Below are 14,562 nucleotides of genomic sequence, written 5' to 3' on the forward strand. Positions count from 1 at the left end.
CAGATTCTGGTTAAAGTTAAGCAACACCACTGCCACTTCCAGAGGCTCTCCACAGGGTTACCCTTCACTGCAACTGCCGCAGAGAGGAGACTTGGTACAAGTCAGCCTGCAAATAACTCCAGCTATTTTGGAGACTAGCAAGAGATGAAAAAATATCGTGGCAGTCTTTCAACTAACTATGAAGGCCATAGACTGAAGGACTAGCATATAAATCAAAAGGCATAAGTAATTTCATTCTGTTTAGGTCTCTATGTTTTTAATAAATTCTGTCTTGAACATGCAAGAGGTCCCCTTTCACATCAGGGTTATGTCAAATGCTTATTCAGCATTCATTTCTTACCATGAAAAAACTGAAACCCAAATGAGGTAAATACCGAATTTCATATTGTAAACCACTTAATATTTCATAAATCACAAGAGCAAATAGGGGACCAATGAGCTTTCCCCATAAAGAAGAAACATATCTTTACAATCTTTAAATACTGTGTACTGCTCAATTTAGAGCCTATTTGGGGCTTTGCGATAGAAAAATATCTTATGTTTATGAAAAATTCCATGAGAACACTAAAAATAACAGGCAGAGATGAAACAGGGATAATTCCACATATTTTTATTCCACTATGACTCTTACAGGGCTTTGTCTTAACCCAGCAGCCTGAAAACAGATTTAGGTAAAACAGCTCTTCTTTCCCTAGTCCATTTTAAGCAGACAACATCCCCCCATCACCGCCTTAGCAGACACCGGTTAACCAAGAAAACAGCCGAGCAATTAAGGCCCAGACATTTAACACTCACCATCTCCTGCTCCCACTGTCTTCTTTTGATGTTTACAGCACATCTGTAGGATGCAATACTAGGAGATGCCTTGTTTGACCTGCTGCATGATGCTGTGACATCAGTTCAGATGATGCAGCTCATTATGGGAAAGACTGCTGTTGCTATGGCAACTGGGATGTGCTAGGAATCCTTGCTGCATTTCCAGTGGAGCCTGAGACAATACGGAAGCCCTGTAAGAAACAGACGATATGCAAAATATAGACCAAAGGAAGAGGATCCCTCATTGGACTAAAATCCATAGGTCTAAAAGGGATTTCCCTGAAGTCACTTTGGAAAAAAATTAAATTATCTCCTACTTTGTTGTTACACACTTAGGAAGGGGAGAGGGAAGAATCAGATTTAGTGCTAAACAAATTAAAAACTCAAATGGACAATGTTTTTTGTTAGGCAATTTGATTACATTTTCCTCTCTGGACAGCATTACAATTAATTACCTTTTTTAAAAGTTACTAAAAAGAATTTTTCTCATTTGTCAAAGACCAGAAGAACAAAGCAAGGAACAGAAAAAGAATTATAAATGGAATAAAAACAGCTGAGAAAGTGACTGTTATTCTGAAGTAAATAGGTTTTAGTTCTACAGAACACAGACAAACTCCTACCAATGAAGTCTGTCCTAATCATTTCTACTGATGAACAACAACCCACAGAACCTTCTCACACAGATTAGCCCCAGCTCTCACTTGAGCACTGGATAGGCACATGGAAGGAGGTTTAGAATCTAGGGGCCACACAACTTCACCTTCAACTTCTGGGGTCCCTTCCCTTGATCTGCAGAGAACTCCTACCACTCAGAGCCAAAATGCAAGAGAGTCTTTTCTGGGACCAAACCTGGTAGTTGGAACAAATGGCAACCTGCTAGAAAGTTCCTAAATCATTGGCATTCCTAACATCGGGGTTCTGTTTTCTTCTCTGAGGCAATAAGACACAAAGGAGAAAATTACTCACACCCCTTCCCCCACAAAAGCTGAAACTGCATGAAAAGCCACCTTTATATAAGACACAGTGAGGTTATTTCTCCAGTTTGGAAAAGAAAAGCAAATCTAAAGCAATCATTTCTTTCCAGTCCTAAGCAGAAACAAATATTATGTGAACTTGAGGGAAGGAGATATGGGCGAAAGCAGCCATCTCTTGCATATTTAATATTCTCAGACCACGGATAGAGAGAGAATCAAGCTGACCTACATCCACTCTATCTGCACAACTCTGGGGAAGAAACACATTCTAAAACCCCAAGTCTAATGAGACAAATACATTGTCCCCTCCCACTTGAGGTTTTAAACGCCATTGTTAACCAACAGCATTAGGGATGGGGGGATGAAACAGCAGAAGGAATTCAGGCAGTGGCTTGGTAAATGGGGGCTGATAAAATGTCTGAAAGGTGCCAAGATCCCAGCAGGGTGCACCATCAGCCATGCACAGAGCATTTCCTCCCTGATGGAAAGCCAAGACTGTTCTTGCTTCATCTAATGAGGAATTGGGAGGCCAAGAGTAAGACGTGAAGCTGCCTGCCCAAGTCATCCATGCTCTCAGTCATAGGCCGAGCCTGACTCCCACCCTTTATCTTAGACCACATGCCACACCACAGGAAGTAACAGGCAGCTACTTTAGCACAAAGAGCACTGATCTGGGATTCAGGAAACCCAAGTGTTAATGCCAGTTCCTCCAGTGAGCATCTGTGTAACATCAGGTCAATCAATTAACCTCTCTGGTCATCAAGTTTTTCATCTGCAGAGATGATGGATTTAGCTAATAACCTTGGTTTCCAAGGTTTTTGTTAGTAGTGGAAGCCTTTCTTCTAATGATATAGACCAAAGCTGGGCTGCCTTGGTTGAGAGTGGAGAAGAAGCCCAGAGTCAAAGTTGGTAAGCTCTTCTTGAGCCCACCCCACCTCATCTGCTATGATCTGACCCCTGAAGGCACCTCTGATGAAACCTTCAGCTGGGGAAGAGAGTGAAAGTCATGGGTCCATAACAAAATTATGAGCCTTTCCCTAGCTGAAATCCATGGTTCTACAGAAGGGAGAGAAAAGGATAGGATCAGGTGTTCCAGACTTGAATATGGCTTCTCAGGATGAATTTGCTTTGCTAGAAGCAAGTCACTTGTTTGGTGGGAAGAGATGAATACCTCATCAAATCTAAGGCCAAGTCAGACATTTAACAACCTGAAGTGGCTAAATAACCGGCCCCCAAAATGGCCTGGACTGGCTTAAAATGTGGACCCATAAAGCAGAAGCAGATCATGACGTGTTTTCTTGCCATGTGAACAGGCCTATAGTAATTCACCTTGAACTGCCCAGTGGCCTTTCTCACTGCTCCCAAATCCTCAGCCTGTGCTGCTGTTTTGAGAACTGCAAGCACTAATGTTTTAACCAGAACCATCATAGAAACATTGAACCTTGTTAACATTGTTATTAACAGCCCACTCAGTCCAATCAAGGGAGGCTCTTTAGCTCTCGCCTGTAGGACCAGCAAGACTCTGGAATAAGATGGTTAGGAAATGGCTCACAAAGTCTGTACAGCTACCAAAGAGGGCTTAACCCTCATCACCCACTTCAGATGAAGTCAGGGAAGGTAATGGACAAGGGATCCTCCTAGAGGCCAGAGCCAGGACCAGGGCAGAATGGCTAAGCACTTCCTCTTGGAGAACAGTCAGAGCCAGCCTAAGAAAACTCTATCTCCAGGTAGCCATTTTTACTAACCAAGGGTCATTTTTATCCCAGGCAATGTTATGCGGAAGGAGAAAAGGTTTAGTTAATCTTTTACCAACAATGCCCAATTCTTTAATTTTGGCTGCAAAACTGACCTTTGTTCACAAAATATACAAATACTCAAGCACTCTAACCACAGGCCTACATGACCATATACACATGCTGGCTGTAGAAGCTGCTTTAATCAGTACACTATACACTTTCTGAGAACATCTGGAGGCCAAAAACTTGGACACCAAATTACAGTAGTATTTATGGCTCTTACTGTTGTCAAATGCACAGCAGCCCTTCTATATTTTTTAGATAACCATGCAGAGCAGATATTACTCCCTGAAGATTATTAATCATGGGTAATCAGAATTTGCAACCATAATATTAATATATAAGCTCAGTTATTGTTGTTACTTCATGTTTGGATTTATTATTTCCTCTCAGAAATCACCTCTCCCACATTCTAAATTACATGCTTTGGGTGAGAATCCGACAAAGGAATGCAGAACACCACTTTCTGTCTTAAGCCAATCAGCTCGTTACATCCCCCAGAGGTAAAGAAATTAGTTGAGAGATGGTATGGGACTCCACTGAAGCCAATGAGATACAATGAGATATTGTAAGGAAACGACTATTGGCTCCTAGTTTTAAAAGGATATCAAATCTGAAGCTGCTTGTCCACTCTGCAGTGAAAAACCTACCTAAGAATAAAACCAATAGAGGGAGGGCAAAGCTGAGCTGAGAGACAAGAAACTAAGTACTGGTGATACTGTGTGGGCCAGAAATCAGCCCTACTCTGACTTGCAAGAGCCGAAAGTCCCTTTTTCTGCTTCAGAAAGTATGTTTGGGGATTTCAATCACAGTAAACAGAGCCTTAAACGATCCAATCACTGAAAAAACTACGTAAGGCATAAATTGGCACCATTAGCATGAAGCATATGTAGAAGGGGAAAAAAAAACTTGCACTCTGGAGTGGTTCATGAGACTCAATAATGACACACCTCAAAAGGCTAGGGCTAGGGCCAGAGCTGGCAAGACCTCCTCACAGGAAGGTGCAAGGCGTTCTCCATCTTTTCTCTTGGACATTCCTGGACTTGACAGTGATCATATATCCCAGTCAGTTTAAGCCCCATTCCTCTGTTCTTTCCCAGGCAAAATTCCCATCAGGAAAGGCCAAAAAGCATCCAAAAATCCAGGGAAGGTGGATTAGCTCCTGAATGAACACCTAGATTTGCAGCCTGAAGCAAACCTTGGGGTGACTTTTGCCAAAGAAACTGACTCCAACCCATTCAAAAATCTCCCTGTCATCTTCTGAATTTAAGATCTTCTCTTGCCCAGCTTCAGAGTTAATACGGTTTTCTGTTTCACTAGACTTAACTCCAAACATAAACGTTTGACCTAAAACCAACTGGCAGAAGTCCAGCTGTGCCATGTTACATACGTAAATACCTATACATGTCAGAACCAACATATGATGCACAGATTTATGAGCTGTTTAAACTCTGCACTGGTATTTCTGGGGCTTCCCTGTTTTCATATTTAGTTTTTTTCATAGGTCTTAATCTTATCTACTCAAGTAGACAACACTTTAGGGTATTACCAATGTCTTGTGAGACTTTTGATTTCCCCATAACCTTTAGCACACTCCTACTCATAAGTAACCCCCTAAGAAGTCCTTCTTAATTCTTTATTTCTTTTTTGTTAAAGTAATATTGTTTACATTCCAACCAAGGAAAAATTTCCTAATAGCTGCTTTCCTTATCACTCTAGAGTTTGAAATGTTATAAGATTTTACTAAGGCTTATATGTGTAAATCTTTTTCCCTTCCTTTGCTGCCAAAATAACAAAAAGTAATTTGCTACTAAGAAGATCTGACCAAAAATGATAAAGCAATCCAGAAAACAAACATTTTCTATTTGTCATCAGAGACAGAAGGAACAGTGATCATGATACCTGTTTCAAGTTATTTACAACTGAATCTTTTAATTAACATAGCATTTTCAGCTCAGATAGTCTTTTAGACTAGATTCCTCCCCTTATCTGAAAAAAATTATGAATAAACTAACTAACTCTCATTTATACATATTCTTCTCCCAGCAAAAGCAAAATACATTCTTGAAAGATAGGGTTTCCCAAGATAACTTTAGTTAGAAAAAGTGATTCCTTTCTCTATGGAGGAGAAACAAATTACATCGTACCTTCATATGTAAAATTTCGGTAAATAATACAGTAAAAGGTTCACTAAATCAAAGTCACAAGCAGCTCTGATAAAAGAGTTTTGTTTTACAGGGTACAAACATATTTTTTAGTGAATAATCCAATAATCAGCTCTATATAAAGAATAGAGTCACACATCATTGGTAAAGTAATCTTCATTTGCTAGGGTGTCATGAAACAAATGAGAGAGTTGAAATGTTGCAACCTATCACAAGCATCCATTTTGTTTTACCTCTGAGTTGTTATACTGGCCTGCCTTATATTCCATTAACTGGATGCATCTCTGTCATGGAAACAACTTCAAGCATCTTCAGGGCAAAGACTAAGTCTACCAGAGCAGAGTAGGCTATGTAGCAAACACTTGTTGTGTTCCTTGCCTAGTAATGCTTCTTTACGTGAGTTTGTCAAACTCAGAGACTTAATTCTGGTCAGCTCAAGACATACAATTAAAAACTCCCAAGCCACCAGTCAGACGTAAATGTATATGTGTATAAACACGTACACAAACAGACTTAAAAACATAGGTGAGAATGAGTTTTGGCACATAATACCAATATTTCCCTCCTACTCTAGTCAATGATAACATTTTACTTTTAGATGTACTAATTTACTGCTGATCTAAACACTCCATCAATGTATTTACTGTGAAAATATTTCACTATAATACAAAATATTATTGCTTCACGGAATTCTTTTGAAAAGGATTACACAGCCACAAACATAAAAGTTAACCTAAAATATTCATAACTATACATGTCACAAAAAGAATATATACCATAATAAATATATTGAGATAAACAAAACAATAAATCAAATAATAAAAGTACTGCTTTACCTAGCTCTGTGTTTACAGTGCTTACTCAGTGCTATGGACTGAATATTTGTATCCTTCCAGAATACATACCCTGAAATCCTAACCTCAAAGGTAATAGTATCAGGAGATGGAACTTTTGAGAGGTGACCAAGTCATGAAGGTGGATCGCACATAAATGGGATTAGTGCCCTTACAAAAGAGGCCCCCAAAAGTTCCCTTGACCCCTTTTACAATGTGAGGACAAGGTGAAGGGGCATTGTCTATGAACCAGAAAGTGGGTTCTCACTAGACACAGAATCTTCCAGCCCCTTGATCTTGGACTTTCCAGACTCTACAACTGTGAGAAATAAATGTCTGTCTTTTACAAACTACCCAGTCTATGGTATTCCTGTTATAGCAGCCCAAACAGATTAAGGCTCCAGCTTCTCAAAACTAAGCTGTGTTTCTATATACCTACAACAAAAGATAAATCAAGAAAATAGCCCCATTTACAATGAAATCAAAAAGAATATAATACTTGGTAGTAATTTAACCCAAGAAGGTGCAAGATCAGTATACTGAAAATTATAAAACACTAATGAAAAAAATTAAAGACACACATAAATGAAAAGACAGCCCATGTTTGTGGATTAGAATAAACAATACTGTTAAAATGTCCATACTACAGACAGTAATTTTCAGATTCAGTTTAATTCCTATCAAAATGCCAGTGCATCTTTTACAGAAATAGAAAAAACAATCCTAAATTTTTCATGGAGTCACAAAAGATCACAAGCAGAGCAGCCTTGAGTACGAAGAGCAGAGCTGAAGTATCACACTTTGTGATTTCAAACGATCATACAAGGCTATACAAGTGAGCGAAACAATCTGGTACTGGCATAAAAATAAACACATAGATCAATGGAACAGAATAGGGAACCCAAAAATAAACCCATGCATATATGGTTGACTAACTTTAAACAATGGCACCAAAACACAAAATGGGAAAAGATGGCCTCTTCAATAAATGGGGTTGGGAAAACTGGGTAACTATATGTAGAATAATGAAATTGAGCCCTTATCTTATATCATACACAAAAATAAACTCAAAATGAACTGAAAACCTAAGGAAAAGACCTGAAACCATAAGACTCTCAGAAGAAAATCTAGGGGAAAATCTCCTTGATATTAGTCTTGGCAATAATTTTTTGGATACAACATCAAAAGCACAGACAACAAAAACAAAAATAAATAAATGAGACACATCAAACTAAAAAGTTTCTGCATAGCAAAGGAAAGAATCAAGAAAGAAAATATTTGCAAACCATACATCCAATAAAGGGTTAACATGCAAACTATAAAGGAACTCTTACAACTCAAAGCAAAAAAAAAAAAAAAAATCAATAATTCAATTTAAAAATGGGCAAAGGATCTAAACAGACACTTTTCCAAAGAAGACATACAAATGGCCAAAAGTATATGATAAGATGTTCAATATTACTAATCAGGAAAATGTAAATCAAAACCGCAGCCACACCTGCTAGCATGTCTATTATCAAAAAGACAACAAATATTGTTCAGGATGTGGAGAAAAGGGAGTCCTTATACACTGTTTGTGGGAATGTAAACTGGTATTGCAATTATGGAAAACAGTATGGAGGCTCTTCAAAAAATTAAAAATAGAACTACCATGTGATCTATAAATCTTACTTCTAATTATATATTTGAAGGAAATGAAATCACCGTCTTGAAGAGATATTTACCCTCCCATGTTCACTGCAACATTACTCAAAATAGCCAAAATATACAAACAATCTAAGTGCCCATGAACAGATGAATGGATAACGAAGATGTGGAAGACATATATAATCTGAGGAAGATATCTGCATATGAAATCCCACATTTTATATGGGATTTATATCTCCCATTTTATACGTGTGTGTGTGTGTGTGTGTAATATATACAGTCACATAAAAGAAGGAAATTCTGCCATTTGTAACAAAATGGATGAGCCTGGAGGGCATCATGCTAAGTGTAATATCCTGAAAAAGAGACAAATACTGTAGGTATCATGTGGAATCTGGAAAAAAAGATGTCAAACTCATGGAAACAGAATAGGATGGTGGTTTTCAGGGCCCTGAGGAAGATGTTGGGTACAAACTTTCAATTATACGATGAGTAAGTTCTGAAGATGTAATGAACAGAATGGTGACTATAGTTGATACTTCTGTTTTGTATACTTGAAATCTGCTGAGAGTGTAGAATGTATGCATTCTCACCAAAGAAACCAAAAAACAAACAAACAGAAAACAGCAATCACATGAGATAGATGTGTTAATTAACTTGATTGTGGTAATCATTTCACAATGTATATGCACAGCAAATCATCACACTATGCACATTAAATATATTGCAATTTTATTTGTCAATTATACCTTCATAAAGCTGTGGGATCAAGAGAGAAAGAATCAACAACAACAACAAAAGACATCCAGACCTTGTGTGGAATTTAACCAAGTGTTTCCTTATGGATATAAGATTAAAACACTTCAGGACCCGTTTTACTTGGTGTGCTGGTCCTTGGCTTAATGTCTTAAAACACCCAAGAAGTATTGCATAACTGTAGGTAGTACCTGCTGTAGTTGATCAACACTTAAATAATGTGCCGTTCAGGTTTTTAAAAGTTAGTGGCGTGCTACAGAGTATCATGAATAGTGCAAGAGATGAGCTAGACTGAAGAAAAAGATGATGGTCCATGGTAAAAAACAAGTTAGCGCCATTTGTCTATCTGGGACTCCAAGTGATGATTTAAAATAAGGAAATAACCCCTCCGCACCAAAGTGGCACCCGTTGAAGTCACTGCTTCTGATGTTGTGTGAGTTCCCATGTATTGGTGGCTTTGAAATCAGCTCTGGAGTCTCCTTCTTCACAAGAGACAGCATTATGAGTAACCATCATGCAGACGGTGGGGTTTGAGAAGAGTCCAAGTCCCACCTGCCCCATGCTCTCCTTCACAAACCTGCTGCGCTTCCTAAATTACCTCGGAATCCACTCTACTCAGTTGGAAGCTAATAAATGTTCTGGAGGAGAAGTGTCACCATCTGCTATCCACAGCCACTGATACCCACAAGGCAGTGAGTGCTCTGGGACAGGCACTAAGCAGATGAGTGGGAAGACAAATAGGTTGAATCCCCACCACTAACAGCCATGGGAAATTGGGCAGAGCATTAACCTCTCTTAGAGTCCTCGTCTGTAAAGTGAGGAGTAACTGCTCTGCTTACCTGACAGTGCTCTGGACGTCTAGAAAGTAAATGCCCTATCTGTAAGTGCTGTAAGAAAGAGGAAATGGAGGAAATGGGTAAAGGGAAATGAGAAGGAAGAAAAAGAGGAAAAGTAAGAGAGAGAGAGAGAGGTCAGTACAATGACAGGAGAATGAGGAAGAGAAAAAGAGGAGGGAAAAGGGAGAGAGGAATGAAAATATGGGGACAAAAGAGTGAGGGAAGTAAGGGAAAGTAGAAGGGGAGAAGCAAGGGGAGGGGGATGGGGCTAGGAGGATGAGAAAGCTGTGCAGGAATGTAGGCTTTGAAACCTGAATTCTTCCAGGCTCTGCTCCCACTTGGGTGTTTGTATTGGGCAAAGCATTTATCTGAGCTTCACATATGTCTTTTGGGAAATGAGGATAATAATTCTGCCTTTCAATATTATTATAAAGATTATCCAACGGTAAGTGTTGCCAGAGGGCATCAGAGGGCAGACACACTGAAACTTAAATTACAGAAAACTAGCTAATCTGATCACATGGACCACAGCCTTGTCTATCTCAATGAAACTAAGCCATGCCATGTGAGGCCACCAAAGACGGATGGGTCATGGTGGAGAGGTCTGACAGAATGTGGCCCACTGGAGAAGGACATGGCAAACCACCTCAGTATTCTTGCCTTGAGAAGCCCATGAACAGTATGAAAAGGCAAAAAGATAGGACACTGAAAGATGAACTCCCCAGGTCAGTACGTGCCCAATATGCTACTGGAGATCAGTGGAGAAATAACTCCAGAAAGAATTATGGGATGGAGCCAAAGCAAAAACGATACCCAGCTGTGGATGTGACCGGTGATAGACACAAAGTCCGATGCTGTAAAGAGCACTATTGCATAGGAACCTGGAATGTTAGGTCCATGAATCAAGGCAAATTGGAAGTGGTCAAACAGGAGATGGCAAGAGTGAACGTCGACATTATAGGAATCAGCGAACTAAGATGGACTGGAATGGGTGAATTTAACTCAGACGACCATTATATCTACTACTGTGGGCAAGAATCCCTCAGAAGAAATGGAGTAGCCATCATGGTCAACAAAAGAGTCCGAAAGACAGTACTTGGATGCAATCTCAAAAACGATAGAATGATCTCTGTTCGTTTCCAAGGCAAACCATTCAATATCACGGTAATCGAAGTCTATGCCCCGACCAGTAATGCCGAAGAAGCTGAAGTTGAATGATTCTATGAAGACCTACAAGACCTTTTGGAACTAACACCCAAAAAAGATGTCCTTTTCATTATAGGGGACTGGAATGCAAAAGGAGGAAATCAAGAAACACCTGGCATAACAGGCAAATTTGGCCTTGGAGTACAGAATGAAGCAGGGCAAAGGCTAATAGAGTTTTGCCAAGAGAACGCACTGGTCATAGCAAACACTCTCTTCCAACAACACAAGAGAAGACTCTACACATGGACATCACCAGATGGTCAACACCGAAATCAGATTGATTATATTCTTTGCCGCCAAAGATGGAGAAGCTCTATACAGTCAGCAAAAACAAGACCGGGAGCAGACTGTGGCTCAGATCATGAACTGCATATTGCCAAATTCAGACTTAAATTGAAGAAAGTAGGGAAAACTACTAGTCCATTCAGGTATGACCTAGATCAAATCCCTTATGAGTATACAGGAGAAGTGACAAATAGATTTAAGGGACTAGATCTGATAGACAGAGTGCCTGATGAACTATGGACAGAGGTTCGTGACATTGTACAGCAGACAGGGATCAAGACCATCTGCATGGAAAAGAAATGCAAAAAAGCAAAATGGCTGTCTGAGGAGGCCTTACAGATAGCTGGGAAGAGAAAAGAAGCGAAAAACAAAGGAGAAAAGGAAAGATATTCCCATCTGAATGCAGAGTTCCAAAGAATAGCAAGGAGAGATAAGAAAGCCTTCCTCAGCGATCAATGCAAAGAAATAGAGGAAAACAACAGATTGGGAAAGACTAGAGATCTCTTCAAGAAAATTAGAGATACCAAAGGAACATTTCATGCAAAGATAGGCTTGATAAAGGACAGAAATGGTATGGACCTAACAGAAGCAGAAGATATTAAGAAGAGGTGGCAAGAATACACAGAAGAACTGTACAAAAAAGATCTTCACGACCCAGATAATCACGATGGTGTGATCACTCACCTAGAGCCAGACATCCTGGAATGTGAAGTCAAGTGGGCCTTAGAAAGCATCACTACGAACAAAGCTAGTGGAGGTGATGGAATTCCAGTTGAGCTATTTCAAATCCTGAAAGATGATGCTGTGAAAGTGCTGCACTCGATATGCCAGCAAATTTGGAAAACTCAGTAGTGGCCACGGGACTGGAAAAGGTCAGTTTTCGTTGCAATCCCAAGGAAAGGCAATGCCAAAGAATGCTCAAACTACCGCACAATTGCACTCATCTCACATGCTAGTAAAGTAATGCTCAAAAATCTCCCAGCCAGGCTTCAGGAATATGTGAACCGTGAACTTCCAGATGTTCAAGCTGGTTTTAGAAAAGGCAGAGGATCCAGAGATCAAATTGCCAATATCCGCTGGATCATCGAAAAAGCAAGAGAGTTCCAGAAAAACATCTATTTCTGCTTTATTGACTATGCCAAAGCCTTTGACTGTGTGGATCACAATAAACTGTGGAAAATTCTGAACGAGACGGGAATACCAGACCATCTGACCTGTCTCTTGAGAAACCGGTATGCAGGTCAGGAAGCAACAGTTAGAACTGGACATGGAACAACAGACTGGTTCCAAATAGGAAAAGGAGTCCGTCAAGGCTGTATATTGTCACCCTGCTTATTTAACTTATATGCAGAGTACATCCTGAGAAACGCTGGGCTGGAAGAAACACAAGCTGGAATCAAGATTGCCGGGAGAAATATCAATAACCTCAGATATGCAGATGACACCACCCTTATGGCAGAAAGTGAAGAAGAACTAAAGAGCCTCTTGATGAAAGTGAAAGAGGAGAGTGAAAAATTTGGCTTAAAGCTCAACGTTCAGAAAACTAAGATCATGGCATCTGGTCCCATCACTTCATGGGAAATAGATGGGGAAACAGTGGAAACAGCGTCAGACTTGATTTTTGGGGGCTCCAAAATCACTGCTGATGGTGATGCAGCCATGAAATTAAAAGACACTTACTCCTTGGAAGGATGGTTATGGCCAACCTAGATAGCATATTTAAAAGCAGAGACATTACTTTGCCAACAAAAGTCCGTCTTGTCAAGGCTATGGTTTTTCCAGTGGTCATGTATGGATGTGATAGTTGGACGGTGAAGAAAGCTGAGCGCTGCAGAATTGATGCTTTTGAACTGTGGCGTTGGAGAATACTCTTGAGAGTCCCTTGGACTGCAAGGAGACCCAATCAATCCATCATAAAAGAGATCAATCCTGGGTGTTCATTGGAAGGACTGATGTTGAAGCTGAAACTCCAATACTTTGGCCACCTCATGCGAAGAGTTGACTCATTGGAAAAGACCCTAATGCTGGGTGCGATTGGGGGCAGGAGGAGAAGGGGACGACAGAGGATGAGATGGTTGGATGGCATTACCAACTCAATGAACATGGGTTTGGGTAGACTCCAGGAGTTGGTGATGGACAGAGAGGCCTGGCGTGCTGCAGTTCATGGGGTCGCAAAGAGTCGGACACCACTGAGCGACTGAACTGAACTGAACTATGTTGAGGGCATATATATTTACAATTGTTATATCTTTTTCTTGGGTTGATCTCTTGATCATTATATAGTATCCTTCATTGTCTCTTTTTTTTTTTTTTTGACTTTTTTTTTTTAATAAATTTATTTATTTTAGTTGGGGGCTAATTACTTTACAATATTGTAATAGTTTTTGCCATACATTGACATGAATCAGCCAATGGGTTTACATGTGTTTCCCTTCCTGGACCCCCCATCCACCTCCCTCCCCATCCCATCCCTCTGGGTCATCCCATTGCCCCGGCCCTGAGCCCTTGTCTCATGCATCGAACATGGAATGGTGTTCTGTTTCTCATATGATAATATACATGTTTCAATGCTATTCTCCCAGAACGTCCCACCCTCACCTTCTCCCTCAGAGTCCTTCATTGTCTCTTGACATAGTCTTTATTTTTAAGTCTTTTTTGATCTGATATGAGTATTGTTACTCCAGTTTTCTTTTAAGGCAATGGCAACCCACTCCAGTACTCTTGCCTGGAAAACCCCATGAACAGAGGAGCCTGGTAGGCTGCAGTCCATGGGATCGCTAAGAGTCGGACACGACTGAGGACCTTCACTTTCACTTTTCACTTTCATGCATTGGAGAAGGAAATGGCAACCCACTCCAGTGTTCTTGCCTGGAGAATCCCAGGGACAGGGGAGCCTGGTGGGTTGCCATCTATGGGGTCGCACAGGGTTGAACACGACTGAAATGACTTAGCAGCAGCAGCTTTCTTTTAATTTCCATTTGTGTGGAATACCTTTTTCATCTCTTCACTTTCATTCTATATGTGTCCCTAGATCTGAAGTAGGTTTCTTATAGACAGCATATATATGGGCCTTGTTTTTGTATCCATTCAGTCATCCTATGTCTTTTGGTTGGGGCATTTAATTCATTTACATTTAAAGTAATTATCTATATGCTATATAGATATGTTCTATCTATATGTTCTTATTGCTATTTTGCTAGTTGTTTTGAATTTGTTTTTGTAGATCTTTTTTCTTAAAGAATAAAATT

General features: G+C 40.0%; 1 protein-coding gene across 1 annotated transcript in view; it reads right to left on the reverse strand.

Annotated features, from left to right (window-relative positions):
- AKAP6 (A-kinase anchoring protein 6) overlaps positions 1 to 14,562 on the reverse strand; it is a 571,209-nt gene that overhangs the window by 468,875 nt on the left and 87,772 nt on the right. The window contains exon 5 of the mRNA XM_081547988.1: positions 796 to 1,007. The gene's annotated coding sequence lies outside the window, so the exon portion shown is untranslated. The remainder of the gene's footprint in view (positions 1 to 795; positions 1,008 to 14,562) is intronic.

Source organism: Giraffa tippelskirchi, chromosome 12 (assembly GCF_054371585.1).
Source record: "Giraffa tippelskirchi isolate mGirTip1 chromosome 12, T2T-mGirTip1v1.2.pri, whole genome shotgun sequence".
Taxonomy (NCBI): domain Eukaryota; kingdom Metazoa; phylum Chordata; class Mammalia; order Artiodactyla; family Giraffidae; genus Giraffa; species Giraffa tippelskirchi.